Source organism: Phyllobates terribilis, unplaced genomic scaffold, assembly GCF_046119375.1.
Source record: "Phyllobates terribilis strain yellow unplaced genomic scaffold, ASM4611937v1 Scaffold_1__5_contigs__length_1240528914, whole genome shotgun sequence".
In the NCBI taxonomy this organism is placed as follows: domain Eukaryota; kingdom Metazoa; phylum Chordata; class Amphibia; order Anura; family Dendrobatidae; genus Phyllobates; species Phyllobates terribilis.
In genome coordinates this window covers 183,186,984-183,208,662 of record NW_027362761.1, presented here as the reverse complement: position 1 = coordinate 183,208,662, position 21,679 = coordinate 183,186,984, and positions in this window count along the sequence as shown.

The following is a 21,679-nucleotide window of genomic DNA, read 5'->3' as shown; positions in this document are numbered from 1 at the left end:
ACCAGGTTGCAAATTCAAAATAATTTTTATCTGCAGCTAGCTCTGAAAAAATATTTCATCTTGGGCTTGTAGCAGTGTGTGGGACTTGTTCTATTAGTCCATCTATACTAACCTCCACCAGGTTGCAAATTCAAAATAATTTTTATCTGCATCTAGCTCTGAAAAAATATTTGGGCTTGGACTTGTAGCAGTGTGTGGGACTTGATCTATTTGTCCATCTATACTAACCTCCACCAGGTTGCAAATTCAAAATAATTTTTATCTGCATCTAGCGCTGAAAAATATTTGGCTTGGACTTGTAGCAGTGTGTGGGACTTATTCTATTAGTCCATCTATACTAACTTCCACCAGGTTGCAAATTCAAAATAATATTTATCTGCATCTAGCTCTGAAAAAATATTTGGCTTGGGCTTGTAGCAGTGATTGCTACTTGTTCTATTAGTCCATCTATACTAACCTCCACCAGGTTGTAAAGTCAAAATAATTTTTATCTGCATCCAGCTCTGAAAAAATATTCGGGCTTGGGCTTGTAGCAGTGTGTGGGACTTGTTCTATTAGTCCATCCATACTAACCTCCACCAGGTTGCAAATTCTAAATAATTTTTATCTGCATCTAGCTCTGAAAAAATATTTGGGCTGGGGCTTGTAGGAGTGCGTGGGACTTGTTCTATTAGTCCATCTATACTAACCTCCACCAGTGTGCAAATTCAAAATAATTTTTATCTGTATCTAGCTCTGAAAAAACATTTGGCTTGGGCTTGTAGCAGTGTGTGGGACTTGTTCTATTAGTCCATCTATACTAACCTCCACCAGAATGCAAATTCAAAATTATTTTTATCTGCATCTAGCTCTGAGAAAATATTTGGCTTGGGCTTGTAGCAGTGTGTGTGACTTGTTCTGTTAGTCCATCTATACTAACCTTCACCAGGATGCAAATTCAAAATTATTTTTATCTGCATCTATCTCTGAAAAAATATTTGGGCTTCGGCTTGTAGCAGTGCGTGGGACTTGTTCTATTAGTCCATCTATACTAACCTCCACCAGGTTGCAAATTCAAAATAATTTTTATCTGTATCTAGCTCTGAAAAAACATTTGGCTCGGGCTTGTAGCAGTGTGTGGGACTTGTTCTATTAGTCCATCTATACTAACCTCCACCAGGTTGCAAATTCAAAATTATTTTTATCTGCTTATAGCTCTCAGAAAATATTTGGCTTGGGCTTGTAGCAGGGTGTGGAACTTGTTCTATTAGTCCATCTATACTAACCTTCACCAGGATGCAAATTCAAAATTATTTTCATCTGGATCTAGCTCTGAGAAAATATTTGGCTTGGGCTTGTAGCAGTGTGTGGGACTTGTTCTATTAGTCCATCTATACTAACCTCCACCAGGTTGCAAATTCAAAATAATTTTTTTCTGCATCTAGCTCTGAAAAAATATTTGGGCTTCTAGCAGTGTGTGGGACTTGGTCTATTAGTCCATCTATACTGACCTCCATCAGCTTGCAAATTAAAAATAATTTTTTTCTTCATTTAGCTCTGAAAAAATATTTCGGCTTCTAGCAGTGTGTGGGACTTGTTCTATTAGTCCTTCTATACTGACGTCCAGCAGGTTGCAAATTGAATATAATTTTTTTCTGCATCTAGCTCTGAAAAAATATTTGGGCTTCTAGCGGTGTGTGGGACTTGGTCTATTAGTCCATCTATACTGACCTCCATCAGGTTGCAAATTAAAAATAATTTTTTTCTGCATCTAGCTCTGAAAAAATATTTGGGCTTCTAGCAGTGTGTGGGACTTGGTCTATTAGTCCATCTATACTGACCTCCACCAGGTTGCAAATTCTAAACAATTTTTATCTGCATCTATCTCTGAAAAAATATTTGGCTTGGGCTTGTAGCAGTGTGTGGGACTTGTTCTATTAGTCCATCTATACTAACCTCCACCAGGTTGCAAATTCAAAATAATTTTATCTGTATCTAGCTCTGAAAATATATTTGGCTTGGGCTTGTAGCAGTGTGTGGGACTTGTTCTATTAGTCAATCTATACTAACCTCCACCAGGTTGCAAATTCAAAATAATTTTTATCTGCATCTAGCTCTGAAAAAATATTTGGGCTTGGGCTTGTAGCAGTGTGTGGGACTTGTTCTATTAGTCCATCTATACTAACCTCCACCAGGTTGCAAATTCAAAATAGTTTTTATTTGCATCTAGCTCTGAAGAAATATTTCGGCTTGGGCTTGTAGCAGTGTGTGGGACTTGTTCTATTAGTCCATCTATACTAACCTCCACCAGGTTGCAAATTCAAAATAATTTTTAGCTGCATCTTGCTCTGAAAAAATATTTGGGCTTGGGCTTGTAGCAGTGTGTGGGACTTATTCTATTAGTCCATCTATACTAACATCCACCAGGTTGCAAATTCAAAATAATTTTTATCTGTATCTAGCTCTGAAAAAATATTTGGGCTTGGGCTTGTAGCAGTGTGTGGGACTTATTCTATTAGTCCATCTATACTAACATCCACCAGGTTGCAAATTCAAAATAATTTTTATCTGTATCTAGCTCTGAAAAAATATTTGGCTTGGCCTTGTAGCAGTGTGTGGGACTTGTTCTATTTGTCCATCTATACTAACCTCCACCAGGTTGCAAATTCAAAATATTTTTTATCTGCATCTAGCTCTGAAAAAATATTTGGATTGGGCTTGTAGCAGTGTGTGGGACTTGTTTTATTAGTCCATCTATACTAACCTCCACCAGGTTACAAATTCAAAATCATTTTTATCTGCTTCTAGCTCTGAAAAAATATTTGGGCTTGGGCTTGTAGCAGTGTGTGGGACTTATTCAATTAGTCCATCTTTACTAACCTCCACCAGGTTGCAAATTCAAAATAATTTTTATCTGCATCTAGCTCTGAAAAAATATTTCGGCTTGGGCTTGAAGCAGTGTGTGAGACTTGTTTTATTAGTCCATCTATACTAACCTCCACCAGGTTGCAAATTCAAAATAATTTTTACCAGCATCTTGCTCTGAAAAAATATTTGGCTTGGGCTTGTAGCAGTGTGTGTGACTTGTTCTATTAGCCCATCTATACTAACCTCCACCAGGTTGCAAGTTCAAAATAATTTTTATTTGCATCTAGCTCTGAAAAAATATTTGGCTTGGGCATGTAGCAGTGTGTGGGACTTGTTCTATTAGTCCATCTATGCTAACCTCCACCAGGTTGCAAATTCAAAATAATTTTTATCTGCAGCTAGCTCTGAAAAAATATTTCATCTTGGGCTTGTAGCAGTGTGTGGGACTTGTTCTATTAGTCCATCTATACTAACCTCCACCAGGTTGCAAATTCAAAATAATTTTTATCTGCATCTAGCTCTGAAAAAATATTTGGGCTTGGACTTGTAGCAGTGTGTGGGACTTGATCTATTTGTCCATCTATACTAACCTCCACCAGGTTGCAAATTCAAAATAATTTTTATCTGCATCTAGCGCTGAAAAATATTTGGCTTGGACTTGTAGCAGTGTGTGGGACTTATTCTATTAGTCCATCTATACTAACTTCCACCAGGTTGCAAATTCAAAATAATATTTATCTGCATCTAGCTCTGAAAAAATATTTGGCTTGGGCTTGTAGCAGTGATTGCTACTTGTTCTATTAGTCCATCTATACTAACCTCCACCAGGTTGTAAAGTCAAAATAATTTTTATCTGCATCCAGCTCTGAAAAAATATTCGGGCTTGGGCTTGTAGCAGTGTGTGGGACTTGTTCTATTAGTCCATCCATACTAACCTCCACCAGGTTGCAAATTCTAAATAATTTTTATCTGCATCTAGCTCTGAAAAAATATTTGGGCTGGGGCTTGTAGGAGTGCGTGGGACTTGTTCTATTAGTCCATCTATACTAACCTCCACCAGTGTGCAAATTCAAAATAATTTTTATCTGTATCTAGCTCTGAAAAAACATTTGGCTTGGGCTTGTAGCAGTGTGTGGGACTTGTTCTATTAGTCCATCTATACTAACCTCCACCAGGTTGCAAATTCAAAATTATTTTTATCTGCTTATAGCTCTCAGAAAATATTTGGCTTGGGCTTGTAGCAGGGTGTGGAACTTGTTCTATTAGTCCATCTATACTAACCTTCACCAGGATGCAAATTCAAAATTATTTTCATCTGGATCTAGCTCTGAGAAAATATTTGGCTTGGGCTTGTAGCAGTGTGTGGGACTTGTTCTATTAGTCCATCTATACTAACCTCCACCAGGTTGCAAATTCAAAATAATTTTTATCTGCATCTAGCTCTGAAAAAATATTTCGGCTTGGGCTTGTAGCAGTGTGTGGGACTTGTTCTATTAGTCCATCTATACTAACCTCCACCAGGTTGCAAATTCAAAATAATTTTTATCTGCATCTACCTCTGAAAAAATATTTTGGCTTGGGCTTGTAGCAGTGTGTGGGACTTGTTCTATTAGTCCATCTATACTAACCTCCACCTGGTTGCAAATTCAAAATAATTTTTATCAGCATCTAGCTCTGAAAAAATATTTGGCTTGGGCTTGTAGCAGTGTGTGGGACTTGTTCTATTAGTCCATCTATACTAACCTCCACCAGGTTGCAAGTTCAAAATAATTTTTATTTGCATATAGCTCTGAAAAAATATTTGGCTTGGGCTTGTAGCAGTGTGTGGGACTTGTTCTATTAGTCCATCTATGCTAATCTCCACCAGGTTGCAAATTCAAAATAATTTTTATCTGCATCTAGCTCTGAAAAAATATTTGGCTTGGGCTTGTAGCAGTGTGTGGGACTTGTTCTATTAGTCCATCTATACTAGCCTCCACAAGGTTGCAAATTCTACATAATTTTTATCTGCATCTAGATCTGAAAAAATATTTGGGCTTGGGCTTGTAGCAGTGTGTGGGACTTGTTCTATTAGTCCACCTATACTAACCTCCATCAGGTTGCAAATTCTAAATAATTTTTATCTGCATCTAACTCTGAAAAAATATTTCGGCTTTGGCTTGTAGCAGTGTGTCCGACTTGTTCTATTAGTCCATCTATACTAACCTCCACCAGGTTGCAAATTCAAAATAACTTTTATCTGTATCTAGCTCTGAAAAAACATTTGGCTTGGGCTTGTAGCAGTGTGTGGGACTTGTTCTATTAGTCCATCTATACTAACCTCCACCAGGTTGCAATGTCAAAATAATTTTTATCTGCATCTAGCTCTGAAAAAATATTCGGGCTTGGGCTTGTAGCAGTGTGTGGGACTTGTTCTATTAGTCCATCCATACTAACCTCCACCAGGTTGCAAATTCTAAATAATTTTTATCTGCATCTAGCTCTGAAAAAATATTTGCGCTTGGGCTTGTAGCAGTGCGTGGGACTTGTTCTATTAGTCCATCTATACTAACCTCCACCAGGGTGCAAATTCAAAATAATTTTTATCTGTATCCAGCTCTGAAAAAACATTTGGCTTGGGCTTGTAGCAGTGTGTGGGACTTGTTCTATTAGTCCATCTATACTAACCTCCACCAGGATGCAAATTCAAAATTATTTTTATCTGCATCTAGCTCTGAGAAAATATTTGGCTTGGGCTTGTAGCAGTGTGTGTGACTTGTTCTATTAGTCCATCTATACTAACCTTCACCAGGATGCAAATTCAAAATTATTTTTATCTGCATCTAGCTCTGAAAAAATATTTGGCTTGGGCTTGTAGCAGTGTGTGGGACTTGTTCTATTAGTCCATCTATACTAACCTCCACCAGGTTGCAAATTCAAAATAATTTTTATCTGCATCTAGCTCTGAAAAAATATTTGGCTTGGGCTTGTAGCAGTATGTGAGACTTGTTCTATTAGTCCATCTATGCTAACCTCCACCAGGTTGCAAATTCAAAATAATATTTATCTGCATCTAGCTCTGAAAAAATATTTCGGCTTGGGCTTGTAGCAGTGTGTGGGACCTGTTCTATTAGTCCATCTATACTAACCTCCACCAGGTTGCAAATTCAAAATAATTTTTATCTGCATCTAGCTCTGAAAAAATATTTAGGCTTGGACTTGTAGCAGTGTGTGAGACTTGATCTATTAGTCCATCTATACTAACCTCCACGAGGTTGCAAATTCAAAATAATTTTTATCTGCATCTAGCTCTGAAAATATATTTGGCTTGGGCTTGTAGCAGTGTGTGGAACTTGTTCTATTAGTCCATCTATACTAGCCTCCACAAGGTTGCAAATTCAAAATAATTTTACCTGCATCTAGCTCTGAAAAAATATTTGGGCTTGGGCTTGTAGCAGTGTGTGGGACTTGTTCTATTAGTCCATCCATACTAACCTCCACCAGGATGCAAATTCTACATAATTTTTATCTGCAACTAGCGCTGAAAAATATTTGGCTTGGACTTGTAGCAGTGTGTGGGACTTATTCTATTAGTCCATCTATACTAACTTCCACCAGGTTGCAAATTCAAAATAATATTTATCTGCATCTAGCTCTGAAAAAATATTTGGCTTGGGCTTGTAGCAGTGATTGCTACTTGTTCTATTAGTCCATCTATACTAACCTCCACCAGGTTGTAAAGTCAAAATAATTTTTATCTGCATCCAGCTCTGAAAAAATATTCGGGCTTGGGCTTGTAGCAGTGTGTGGGACTTGTTCTATTAGTCCATCCATACTAACCTCCACCAGGTTGCAAATTCTAAATAATTTTTATCTGCATCTAGCTCTGAAAAAATATTTGGGCTGGGGCTTGTAGCAGTGCGTGGGACTTGTTCTATTAGTCCATCTATACTAACCTCCACCAGTGTGCAAATTCAAAATAATTTTTATCTGTATCTAGCTCTGAAAAAACATTTGGCTTGGGCTTGTAGCAGTGTGTGGGACTTGTTCTATTAGTCCATCTATACTAACCTCCACCAGAATGCAAATTCAAAATTATTTTTATCTGCATCTAGCTCTGAGAAAATATTTGGCTTGGGCTTGTAGCAGTGTGTGTGACTTGTTCTATTAGTCCATCTATACTAACCTTCACCAGGATGCAAATTCAAAATTATTTTTATCTGCATCTATCTCTGAAAAAATATTTGGGCTTCGGCTTGTAGCAGTGCGTGGGACTTGTTCTATTAGTCCATCTATACTAACCTCCACCAGGTTGCAAATTCAAAATAATTTTTATCTGTATCTAGCTCTGAAAAAACATTTGGCTCGGGCTTGTAGCAGTGTGTGGGACTTGTTCTATTAGTCCATCTATACTAACCTCCACCAGGTTGCAAATTCAAAATTATTTTTATCTGCTTATAGCTCTCAGAAAATATTTGGCTTGGGCTTGTAGCAGGGTGTGGAACTTGTTCTATTAGTCCATCTATACTAACCTTCACCAGGATGCAAATTCAAAATTATTTTCATCTGGATCTAGCTCTGAGAAAATATTTGGCTTGGGCTTGTAGCAGTGTGTGGGACTTGTTCTATTAGTCCATCTATACTAACCTCCACCAGGTTGCAAATTCAAAATAATTTTTATCTGCATCTAGCTCTGAAAAAATATTTGGGCTGGGGCTTGTAGCAGTGCGTGGGACTTGTTCTATTAGTCCATCTATACTAACCTCCACCAGTGTGCAAATTCAAAATAATTTTTATCTGTATCTAGCTCTGAAAAAACATTTGGCTTGGGCTTGTAGCAGTGTGTGGGACTTGTTCTATTAGTCCATCTATACTAACCTCCACCAGAATGCAAATTCAAAATTATTTTTATCTGCATCTAGCTCTGAGAAAATATTTGGCTTGGGCTTGTAGCAGTGTGTGTGACTTGTTCTATTAGTCCATCTATACTAACCTTCACCAGGATGCAAATTCAAAATTATTTTTATCTGCATCTATCTCTGAAAAAATATTTGGGCTTCGGCTTGTAGCAGTTCGTGGGACTTGTTCTATTAGTCCATCTATACTAACCTCCACCAGGTTGCAAATTCAAAATAATTTTTATCTGTATCTAGCTCTGAAAAAACATTTGGCTCGGGCTTGTAGCAGTGTGTGGGACTTGTTCTATTAGTCCATCTATACTAACCTCCACCAGGTTGCAAATTCAAAATTATTTTTATCTGCTTATAGCTCTCAGAAAATATTTGGCTTGGGCTTGTAGCAGGGTGTGGAACTAGTTCTATTAGTCCATCTATACTAACCTTCACCAGGATGCAAATTCAAAATTATTTTCATCTGGATCTAGCTCTGAGAAAATATTTGGCTTGGGCTTGTAGCAGTGTGTGGGACTTGTTCTATTAGTCCATCTATATTAACCTCCACCAGGTTGCAAATTCAAAATAATTTTTATCTGCATCTAGCTCTGAAAAAATATTTCGGCTTGGGCTTGTAGCAGTGTGTGGGACTTGTTCTATTAGTCCATCTATACTAACCTCCACCAGGTTGCAAATTCAAAATAATTTTTATCTGCATCTACCTCTGAAAAAATATTTTGGCTTGGGCTTGTAGCAGTGTGTGGGACTTGTTCTATTAGTCCATCTATACTAACCTCCACCTGGTTGCAAATTCAAAATAATTTTTATCAGCATCTAGCTCTGAAAAAATATTTGGCTTGGGCTTGTAGCAGTGTGTGGGACTTGTTCTATTAGTCCATCTATACTAACCTCCACCAGGTTGCAAGTTCAAAATAATTTTTATTTGCATATAGCTCTGAAAAAATATTTGGCTTGGGCTTGTAGCAGTGTGTGGGACTTGTTCTATTAGTCCATCTATGCTAACCTCCACCAGGTTGCAAATTCAAAATAATTTTTATCTGCATCTAGCTCTGAAAAAATATTTGGCTTGGGCTTGTAGCAGTGTGTGGGACTTGTTCTATTAGTCCATCTATACTAGCCTCCACAAGGTTGCAAATTCTACATAATTTTTATCTGCATCTAGATCTGAAAAAATATTTGGGCTTGGGCTTGTAGCAGTGTGTGGGACTTGTTCTATTAGTCCACCTATACTAACCTCCATCAGGTTGCAAATTCTAAATAATTTTTATCTGCATCTAACTCTGAAAAAATATTTGGGCTTTGGCTTGTAGCAGTGTGTCCGACTTGTTCTATTAGTCCATCTATACTAACCTCCACCAGGTTGCAAATTCAAAATAACTTTTATCTGTATCTATCTCTGAAAAAACATTTGGCTTGGGCTTGTAGCAGTGTGTGGGACTTGTTCTATTAGTCCATCTATACTAACCTCCACCAGGTTGCAATGTCAAAATAATTTTTATCTGCATCTAGCTCTGAAAAAATATTCGGGCTTGGGCTTGTAGCAGTGTGTGGGACTTGTTCTATTAGTCCATCCATACTAACCTCCACCAGGTTGCAAATTCTAAATAATTTTTATCTGCATCTAGCTCTGAAAAAATATTTGCGCTTGGGCTTGTAGCAGTGCGTGGGACTTGTTCTATTAGTCCATCTATACTAACCTCCACCAGGGTGCAAATTCAAAATAATTTTTATCTGTATCTAGCTCTGAAAAAACATTTGGCTTGGGCTTGTAGCAGTGTGTGGGACTTGTTCTATTAGTCCATCTATACTAACCTCCACCAGGATGCAAATTCAAAATTATTTTTATCTGCATCTAGCTCTGAGAAAATATTTGGCTTGGGCTTGTAGCAGTGTGTGTGACTTGTTCTATTAGTCCATCTATACTAACCTTCACCAGGATGCAAATTCAAAATTATTTTTATCTGCATCTAGCTCTGAGAAAATATTTGGCTTGGGCTTGTAGCAGTGTGTGGGACTTGTTCTATTAGTCCATCTATACTAACCTCCACCAGGTTGCAAATTCAAAATAATTTTTATCTGCATCTAGCTCTGAAAAAATATTTGGCTTGGGCTTGTAGCAGTATGTGAGACTTGTTCTATTAGTCCATCTATGCTAACCTCCACCAGGTTGCAAATTCAAAATAATATTTATCTGCATCTAGCTCTGAAAAAATATTTCGGCTTGGGCTTGTAGCAGTGTGTGGGACCTGTTCTATTAGTCCATCTATACTAACCTCCACCAGGTTGCAAATTCAAAATAATTTTTATCTGCATCTAGCTCTGAAAAAATATTTAGGCTTGGACTTGTAGCAGTGTGTGAGACTTGATCTATTAGTCCATCTATACTAACCTCCACGAGGTTGCAAATTCAAAATAATTTTTATCTGCATCTAGCTCTGAAAATATATTTGGCTTGGGCTTGTAGCAGTGTGTGGAACTTGTTCTATTAGTCCATCTATACTAGCCTCCACAAGGTTGCAAATTCAAAATAATTTTACCTGCATCTAGCTCTGAAAAAATATTTGGGCTTGGGCTTGTAGCAGTGTGTGGGACTTGTTCTATTAGTCCATCCATACTAACCTCCACCAGGATGCAAATTCTACATAATTTTTATCTGCATCTAGCTCTGAAAAAATATTTGGGCTTGGGCTTATAGCAGTGTGTGGGACGTGTTCTATGAGTCCACCTATACTAACCTCCATCAGGTTGCAAATTCTAAATAATTTTTATCTGCATTTAACTCTGAAAAAATATTTGGGCTTCGGCTTGTAGCAGTTTGTGGGACTTGTTCTATTAGTCCATCTATACTAACATCCACCAGGTTGCAAATTCAAAATAACTTTTATCTGCATCTAGCTCTGAAAAAATATTTGGCTTGGGCTTGTAGCAGTGATTGGGACTTTTTCTATTAGTCCATCTATACTAACCTCCACCAGGTTGCAAAGTCAAAATAATTTTTATCTGCATCTAGCTCTTAAAAAAATATTCGGGCTTGGGCTTGTAGCAGTTTGTGGGACTTGTTCTATTAGTCCATCCATACTAACCTCCACCAGGTTGCAAATTCTAAATAATTTTTATCTGCATCTAGCTCTGAAAAAATATTTGGGCTTGGTCTTGTAGCAGAGCGTTGGACTTGTTCTATTAGTCCATTTATACTAACCTCCACCAGGTTGCAAATTCAAAATAATTTTATCTGTATCTAGCTCTGAAAAAACATTTGGCTTGGGCTTGTAGCAGTGTGTGGGACTTGTTCTATTAGTCCATCTATACTAACCTCCACCAGGATGCAAATTCAAAATTATTTTTATCTGTATCTAGCTCTGAGAAAATATTTGGCTTGGGCTTGTAGCAGTGTGTGTGATTTTTTCTATTAGTCCATCTATACTAACCTTCACCAGGATGCAAATTCAAAATTATTTTTATCTGCATCTAGCTCTGAGAAAATTTTTGGCTTGGGCTTGTAGCAGTGTGTGGGAATTGTTCTATTAGTCCATCTATACTAACCTCCACCTGGTTTCAAATTCAAAATAATTTTTATCAGCATCTAGCTCTGAAAAAATATTTGGCTTGTGCTTGTAGCAGTGTGTGGGACTTTTTCTATTAGTCTATCTATACTAACCTCCACCAGGTTACAAGTTCAAAATAATTTTTATTTGCATCTAGCTCTGAAAAAATATATGGCTTGGGCTTGTAGCAGTGTGTGGGACTTGTTTTATTAGTCCATCTATGCTAACCTCCACCAGGTTGCAAATTCAAAATAATTTTTATCTGCATCTAGCTCTGAAAAAATATTTCGGCTTGGGCTTTTAGCAGTGTTGGGACTTGTTCTATTAGTCCATCTTTACTAACCTCCACCAGGTTGCAAATTCAAAATAATTTTTATCTGCATCTAGCTCTAAAAAAATATTTAGGCTTGGACTTGTAGCAGTGTGTGCGACTTGATCTATTAGTCCATCTATACTAACCTCCACCAGGTTGCAAATTCAAAATAATTTTTATCTGCATCTAGCTCTCAAAAATATTTGGCTTGGACTTTTAGCAGTGTGTGGGACTTGTTCTATTAGTCCATCTATACTAACCTCCACCAGGTTGCAGATTCAAAATAATATTTATCTGCATCTAGCTCTGAAAATATATTTGGCTTGGGCTTGTAGCAGTGTGTGGGACTTGTTCTATTAGTCCATCTATACTAGCCTCCACAAGGTTGCAAATTCAAAATAATTTTACCTGCATCTAGCTCTGAAAAGATATTTGGGCTTGGGCTTGTAGCAGTGTGTGGGACTTGTTCTATTAGTCCATCCATACTAACCTCCACCAGGTTTCAAATTCTACATAATTTTTATCTGCATCTAGCTCTGAAAAAATATTTGAGCTTGGGCTTGTAGCAGTGTGTGGGACTTGTTCTATTAGTCCACCTATACTAACCTCCATCAGGTTGCAAATTCTAAATAATTTTTATCTGCATTTAAATCTGAATAAATATTTGGGCTTTGGCTTGTAGCAGTGTGTGGGACTTGTTCTATTAGTCCATCTATACTAACCTCCACCGGGTTGCAAATTCAAAATAACTTTTATTTGCATCTAGCTCTGAAAAAATATTTGGCTTGGGCTTGTAGCAGTGATTGGGACTTGTTCTATTAGTCCATCTATACTAACCTCCACCAGGTTGCAAAGTCAAAATAATTTTTATCTGCATCTAGCTCTGAAAAAATATTCGGGCTTGGGCTTGTAGCAGTGTATGGGACTTGTTCTATTAGTCCATCCATACCAACCTCCACCAGATTGCATATTCTAAATAATTTTTATCTGCATCTAGCTCTGAAAAAATATTTGGGCTTTTGCTTGTAGCAGTGCGTGGGACTTGTTCTATTAGTCCATCTATACTAACCTCCACCAGGTTGCAAATTCAAAATAATTTTATCTGTATCTAGCTCTGAAAAAACATTTGGCTTGGGCTTGTAGCAGTGTGTGGGACTTGTTCTATTAGTCCATCTATACTAACCTCCACCAGGATGCAAATTCAAAATTATTTTTATCTGCATCTAGCTCTGAGAAAATATTCGGGCTTGGGCTTGTAGCAGTGTATGGGACTTGTTCTATTAGTCCATCCATACCAACCTCCACTAGGTTGCATATTCTAAATAATTTTTATCTGCATCTAGCTCTGAAAAAATATTTGGGCTTGGACTTGCAGCAGTGTGTGGGACTTGTTCTATTAGTCCATCTATACTAACCTCCACCAGGTTGCAAATTCAAAATAATTTTTATCTGCATCTAGCTCTGAAAATTTTCTCCGGCTTGGGCTTGCAGCAGTGTGTGGGACTTGTTCTATTAGTCCATCTATACTAACCTCCACCAGGTTGCAAATTCAAAGTAATTTTTATCGGCATCTAGCTCTGAAAAAATATTTGGCTTGGGCTTGTAGCACTGTGTGGGACTTGTTCTATTAGTCCATCTATACTAACCTCCACCAGATTGCAAATTTTTAATTTTTTTTATCTGCATCTAGCTCTGAAAAAATATTTGGGCTTGGGCTTGTAGCAGTGTGTGGGACTTGTTCTATTAGTCCATCTATACTAACCTCCACCAGGTTGCAAATTCAAAATAACTTTCATCTGCATCTAGCTCTGAAAAAATATTTGGCTTGGGCTTGTAGCAGTGATTGGGACTTGTTCTATTAGTCCATCTATACTAACCTCCACCAGGTTGCAAATTCTAAATAATTTTTATCTGCATCTAGCTCTGAAAAAATATTTGGGCTTGAGCTTGTACAAGTGGGTGGGACTTGTTCTATTAGTCCATCTATACTAACCTCCACCAGGTTGCAAATTCAAAATAATATTTATCTGTTTCTAGCTCTGAAAAAATATTTGGCTTTGGCTTGTAGCAGTGTGTGGGACTTGTTCTATTAGTCCATCTATACTAACCTCCACCAGGAAGCAAATTCTAAATAATTTTTATCTGCATCTAGCTCTGAAAAAATATTTGGGCTTGGGCTTGTAGCAGTGTGTGGGACTTGTTCTATTAGTCCATCTATACTAACCTCCACCAGGTTGCAAATTCAAAATAATTTTTATCTGCATCAAGCTCTGAAAAAATATTTGGCTTGGGATTGTAGCAGTAATTGGGACTTGTTCTATTAGTCCATTTATACTAAGCTCCACCAGGTTGCAAATTCAAAATAATTTTTATCTGCATCTAGCTCTGAAAAAATATTTCGGCTTGGGCTCGAAGCAGTGTGTGGGACTTGTTCTATTAGTCCATCTATACTAACCTCCACCAGGTTGCAAACTCAAAATAATTTTTATCTGCATCTAGCTCTGAAAAAATATTCGGGCTTGGGTTTGTAGCAGTGTGTGGGACTTGTTCTATTAGTCCATCTATACAAAGCTCCACCAGTATGCAAATTCAAAAAATTTTTTATCTGCATCTAGCTCTGAAAAAACATTTGGCTTGGACTTGTAGCAGTGTGTGGGACTTGTTCTATTAGTCCATCTATACTAACCTCCACCAGGTTGCAAATTCAAAATTATTTTTATCTGCATCTTGCTCTGAAAAAATATTTGGGCTTGGACTTGCAGCAGTGTGTGGGACTTGTTCTATTAGTCCATCTATACTAACCTCCACCAGGTTGCAAATTCAAAATAATTTTTATCTGCATCTAGCTCTGAAAAAATATTTGGGCTTGGACTTCCAGCAATGTGTGGGACTTGTTCTATTAGTCCATCTATACTAACCTCCACCAGGTTGCAAATTCAAAATAATTTTTATCTGCATCTAGCTCTGAAAATTTTTTCCGGCTTGGGCTTGCAGCAGTGTGTGGGACTTGTTCTATTAGTCCATCTATACTAACCTCCACCAGGTTGCAAATTCAAAGTAATTTTTATCTGCATCTAGCTCTGAAAAAATATTTGGCTTGGACTTGTAGCAGTGTGTGGGACTTGTACTATTTGTCCATCTATACTAACCTCCACCAGGTTGCCAATTCAAAATAATTTTTATTTGCATCTAGCACTGAAAACATATTTGGCTTGGGCTTGTAGCACTGTGTGGGACTTGTACTATTTGTCCATCTATACTAACCTCCACCAGGTTGCAAATTCAAAATAATTTTTATCTGCATCTAGCACTGAAAACATATTTCGGCTTGGGCTTGTAGCAGTGTGTGGGACTTTTTCTATTAGTCCATCTATACTAACCTCCACCAGGCTGCAAATTCAAAATAATTTTTATCTGCATCTAGCTCTGAAAAAATGTTTCGGCTTGGGCTTGTAGCAGTGTTTGGGTCTTTTTATATTAGTCCATCTATACTAACCTCCACCAGGTTTCAAATTCAAAATAATTTTTATCTGCATCTAGCTCTGAAAAAATATTTGAGTGGGGCTTGTAGCAGTGTGTGGGACTTGTTCTACTAGTCCATCTATACTCACCTCCACCAGGATGCAAATTCAAAATAATTTTTATCGGCATCTAGCTCTGAAAAAGTATTTCGGCTTGGGCTTGTAGCAGTGTGTGGGACTTGTTCTATTAGTCCATCTATACTAACCTCCACCAGTTTGCAAATTCAAAATAATTTTTATCTGCATCTAGCTCTGAAAAAATATTTGGGCTTGGACTTGCAGCAGTGTGTGGGACTTGTTCTATTAGTCCATCTATACTAACCTCCACCAGTTTGCAAATTCAAAATAATTTTTATCTGCATCTAGCTCTGAAAAAATATTCGGGCTTGGGCTTGTAGCAGTGCGTGGGACTTGTTCTATTAGTCCATCTATACAAACCTCCACCAGTTTGCAAATTCAAAATAATTTTTATCTGCATCTAGCTCTGAAAAAACATTTGGCTTGGGCTTGTAGCAGTGTGTGGGACTTGTTCTATTAGTCCATCTATACTAACCTCCACCAGGTTGCAAATTCAAAATAATTTTTATCTGCATCTAGCTCTGAAAAAATATTTGGGCTTGGACTTGCAGCAGTGTGTGGGACTTGTTCTATTAGTCCATCTATACTAACCTCCACCAGGTTGCAAATTCAAAATAATTTTTACCTGCATCTAGCTCTGAAAATTTTTTCCGGCTTGGGCTTGCAGCAGTGTGTGGGACTTGTTCTATTAGTCCATCTATACTAACCTCCACCAGTTTGCAAATTCAAAATAATTTTTATCTGCATCTAGCTCTGAAAAAACATTTGGCTTGGGCTTGTAGCAGTGTGTGGGACTTGTTCTATTAGTCCATCTATACTAACCTCCACCAGGTTGCAAATTCAAAGTAATTTTTATCTGCATCTAGCTCTGAAAAAACATTTGGCTTGGGCTTGTAGCAGTGTGTGGGACTTGTACTATTTGTCCATCTATACTAATCTCCACCAGGTTTCAAATTTAAAATAATTTTTATATGCATCTAGCACTGAAAACATATTTGGCTTGGGCTTGTAGCACTGTGTGGGACTTGTTCTATTAGTCCATCTATACTAACCTCCACCAGGTTGCAAATTCAAAATAATTTTTATCTCCATCTAGCTCTGAAAAAATGTTTCGGCTTGGGCTTGTAGCAGTGTGTGGGTCTTGTTATATTAGTCCATCTATACTAACCTCTACCAGGTTTCAAATTCAAAATAATTTTTATCTGCATCTAGCTCTGAAAAAATATTTGAGTGGGGCTTGTAGCAGTGTGTGGGACTTGTTCTACTAGTCCATCTATGCTAACCTCCACCAGGATGCAAATTCAAAATAATTTTTATCGGCATCTAGCTCTGAAAAAGTATTTCGGCTTGGGCTTGTAGCAGTGTGTGGGACTTGTTTTATTAGTCCATCTATACAAATCTCCACCAGTTTGCAAATTCAAAATAATTTTTATCTGCATCTAGCTCTGAAAAAACATTTGGCTTGGGCTTGTAGCAGTGTGTGGGACTTGTTCTATTAGTCCATCTATACTAACCTCCACCAGGTTGCAAATTCAAAATAATTTTTATCTGCATCTAGCTCTGAAAAAATATTTGGGCTTGGTCTTGCAGCAGTATGTGGGACTTGTTCTATTAGTCCATCTATACTAACCTCCACCAGGTTGCAAATTCAAAATAATTTTTATCTGCCTCTAGCTCTGAAAATTTTTTCCGGCTTGGGCTTGCAGCAGTGTGTGGGACTTGTTCTATTAGTCCATCTATACTAACCTCCACCAGGTTGCAAATTCAAAGTAATTTTTATCTGCATCTAGCTCTGAAAAAATATTTGGCTTGGGCTTGTAGCAGTGTATGGGACTTGTACTATTTGTCCATCTATACTAACCTCCACCAGGTTGCAAATTCAAAATAATTTTTATCTGCATCTAGCACTGAAAACATATTTGGCTTGGGCTTGTAGCACTGTGTGGGACTTGTTCTATTAGTCCATCTATACTAACCTCCACCAGGTTGCAAATTCAAAATAATTTTTATCTGCATCTAGCTCTGAAAAAATGTTTCGGCTTGGGCTTGTAGCAGTGTGTGGGTCTTGTTATATTAGTCCATCTATACTAACCTCTACCAGGTTTCAAATTCAAAATAATTTTTATCTGCATCTAGCTCTGAAAAAATATTTGAGTGGGGCTTGTAGCAGTGTGTGGGACTTGTTCTACTAGTCCATCTATGCTAACCTCCACCAGGATGCAAATTCAAAATAATTTTTATCGGCATCTAGCTCTGAAAAAGTATTTCGGCTTGAGCTTGTAGCAGTGTGTGGGACTTGTTCTATTAGTCCATCTATACTAACCTCCACCGGGTTGCAAATTCAAAATAACTTTTATTTGCATCTAGCTCTGAAAAAATATTTGGCTTGGGCTTGTAGCAGTGATTGGGACTTGTTCTATTAGTCCATCTATACTAACCTCCACCAGGTTGCAAAGTCAAAATAATTTTTATCTGCATCTAGCTCTGAAAAAATATTCGGGCTTGGGCTTGTAGCAGTGTATGGGACTTGTTCTATTAGTCCATCCATACCAACCTCCACCAGATTGCATATTCTAAATAATTTTTATCTGCATCTAGCTCTGAAAAAATATTTGGGCTTTTGCTTGTAGCAGTGCGTGGGACTTGTTCTATTAGTCCATCTATACTAACCTCCACCAGGTTGCAAATTCAAAATAATTTTATCTGTATCTAGCTCTGAAAAAACATTTGGCTTGGGCTTGTAGCAGTGTGTGGGACTTGTTCTATTAGTCCATCTATACTAACCTCCACCAGGATGCAAATTCAAAATTATTTTTATCTGCATCTAGCTCTGAGAAAATATTCGGGCTTGGGCTTGTAGCAGTGTATGGGACTTGTTCTATTAGTCCATCCATACCAACCTCCACTAGGTTGCATATTCTAAATAATTTTTATCTGCATCTAGCTCTGAAAAAATATTTGGGCTTGGACTTGCAGCAGTGTGTGGGACTTGTTCTATTAGTCCATCTATACTAACCTCCACCAGGTTGCAAATTCAAAATAATTTTTATCTGCATCTAGCTCTGAAAATTTTCTCCGGCTTGGGCTTGCAGCAGTGTGTGGGACTTGTTCTATTAGTCCATCTATACTAACCTCCACCAGGTTGCAAATTCAAAGTAATTTTTATCGGCATCTAGCTCTGAAAAAATATTTGGCTTGGGCTTGTAGCACTGTGTGGGACTTGTTCTATTAGTCCATCTATACTAACCTCCACCAGATTGCAAATTTTTAATTTTTTTTATCTGCATCTAGCTCTGAAAAAATATTTGGGCTTGGGCTTGTAGCAGTGTGTGGGACTTGTTCTATTAGTCCATCTATACTAACCTCCACCAGGTTGCAAATTCAAAATAACTTTCATCTGCATCTAGCTCTGAAAAAATATTTGGCTTGGGCTTGTAGCAGTGATTGGGACTTGTTCTATTAGTCCATCTATACTAACCTCCACCAGGTTGCAAATTCTAAATAATTTTTATCTGCATCTAGCTCTGAAAAAATATTTGGGCTTGAGCTTGTACAAGTGGGTGGGACTTGTTCTATTAGTCCATCTATACTAACCTCCACCAGGTTGCAAATTCAAAATAATATTTATCTGTTTCTAGCTCTGAAAAAATATTTGGCTTTGGCTTGTAGCAGTGTGTGGGACTTGTTCTATTAGTCCATCTATACTAACCTCCACCAGGAAGCAAATTCTAAATAATTTTTATCTGCATCTAGCTCTGAAAAAATATTTGGGCTTGGGCTTGTAGCAGTGTGTGGGACTTGTTCTATTAGTCCATCTATACTAACCTCCACCAGGTTGCAAATTCAAAATAATTTTTATCTGCATCAAGCTCTGAAAAAATATTTGGCTTGGGATTGTAGCAGTAATTGGGACTTGTTCTATTAGTCCATTTATACTAAGCTCCACCAGGTTGCAAATTCAAAATAATTTTTATCTGCATCTAGCTCTGAAAAAATATTTCGGCTTGGGCTCGAAGCAGTGTGTGGGACTTGTTCTATTAGTCCATCTATACTAACCTCCACCAGGTTGCAAACTCAAAATAATTTTTATCTGCATCTAGCTCTGAAAAAATATTCGGGCTTGGGTTTGTAGCAGTGTGTGGGACTTGTTCTATTAGTCCATCTATACAAAGCTCCACCAGTATGCAAATTCAAAAAATTTTTTATCTGCATCTAGCTCTGAAAAAACATTTGGCTTGGACTTGTAGCAGTGTGTGGGACTTGTTCTATTAGTCCATCTATACTAACCTCCACCAGGTTGCAAATTCAAAATTATTTTTATCTGCATCTTGCTCTGAAAAAATATTTGGGCTTGGACTTGCAGCAGTGTGTGGGACTTGTTCTATTAGTCCATCTATACTAACCTCCACCAGGTTGCAAATTCAAAATAATTTTTATCTGCATCTAGCTCTGAAAAAATATTTGGGCTTGGACTTGCAGCAATGTGTGGGACTTGTTCTATTAGTCCATCTATACTAACTTCCACCAGGTTGCAAATTCAAAATAATTTTTATCTGCATCTAGCTCTGAAAATTTTTTCCGGCTTGGGCTTGCAGCAGTGTGTGGGACTTGTTCTATTAGTCCATCTATACTAACCTCCACCAGGTTGCAAATTCAAAGTAATTTTTATCTGCATCTAGCTCTGAAAAAATATTTGGCTTGGACTTGTAGCAGTGTGTGGGACTTGTACTATTTGTCCATCTATACTAACCTCCACCAGGTTGCAAATTCAAAATAATTTTTATTTGCATCTAGCACTGAAAACATATTTGGCTTGGGCTTGTAGCACTGTGTGGGACTTGTACTATTTGTCCATCTATACTAACCTCCACCAGGTTGCAAATTCAAAATAATTTTTATCTGCATCTAGCACTGAAAACATATTTCGGCTTGGACTTGCAGCAGTGTGTGGGACTTTTTCTATTAGTCCATCTATACTAACCTCCACCAGGCTGCAAATTCAAAATAATTTTTATCTGCATCTAGCTCTGAAAAAATGTTTCGGCTTGGGCTTGTAGCAGTGTTTGGGTCTTTTTATATTAGTCCATCTATACTAACCTCCACCAGGTTTCAAATTCAAAATAATTTTTATCTGCATCTAGCTCTGAAAAAATATTTGAGTGGGGCTTGTAGCAGTGTGTGGGACTTGTTCTACTAGTCCATCTATACTCACCTCCACCAGGATGCAAATTCAAAATAATTTTTATCGGCATCTAGCTCTGAAAAAGTATTTCGGCTTGGGCTTGTAGCAGTGTGTGGGACTTGTTCTATTAGTCCATCTATACTAACCTCCACCAGTTTGCAAATTCAAAATAATTTTTATCTGCATCTAGCTCTGAAAAAATATTTGGGCTTGGACTTGCAGCAGTGTGTGGGACTTGTTCTATTAGTCCATCTATACTAACCTCCACCAGTTTGCAAATTCAAAATAATTTTTATCTGCATCTAGCTCTGAAAAAATATTCGGGCTTGGGCTTGTAGCAGTGCGTGGGACTTGTTCTATTAGTCCATCTATACAAACCTCCACCAGTTTGCAAATTCAAAATAATTTTTATCTGCATCTAGCTCTGAAAAAACATTTGGCTTGGGCTTGTAGCAGTGTGTGGGACTTGTTCTATTAGTCCATCTATACTAACCTCCACCAGGTTGCAAATTTTAATTTTTTTTTATCTGCATCTAGCTCTGAAAAAATATTTGGGCTTGGGCTTGTAGCAGTGTTTGGGACTTGTTCTATTAGTCCATCTATACTAACCTCCACCAGGTTGCAAATTCTAAATAATTTTTATCTGCATCTAGCTCTGAAAAAATATTTGGGCTTGAGCTTGTACAATTGTGTGGGACTTGTTCTATTGGTCCATCTATACTAACCTCCACCAGGTTGCAAATTCAAAATAATTTTTATCTGTATCTAGCTCTGAAAAAATATTTGGCTTTGGCTTGTAGCAGTGTGTGGGACTTGTTCTATTAGTCCATCTATACTAACCTCCACCAGGTTGCAAATTCTAAACAATTTTTATCTGCATCTAGCTCTGAAAAAATATTTGGCTTGGGCTTGTAGCAGTGTGTGGGACTTGTTCTATTACTCCATCTATACTAAACTCCACCAGGTTGCAAATTCAAAATAATTTTTATCTGCATCTAGCTCTGAAAAAATATTTGGGCTTGGGCTTGTAGCAGTGTGTGGGACTTGTTCTATTAGTCCATCTATACTAACCTCCACCAGGTTGCAAATTCAAAATAATTTTTATCTGCATCAAGGTCTGAAAAAATATTTGGCTTGGGATTGTGGCAGTGATTGGGACTTGTTCTATTAGTCCATCCATACTAAGCTCCACCAGGTTGCAAATTCAAAATAATTTTTATCTGCATCTAGCTCTGAAAAAATATTTCAGCTTGGGCTTGAAGCAGTGTGTGGGACTTGTTCTATTAGTCCATCTATACTAA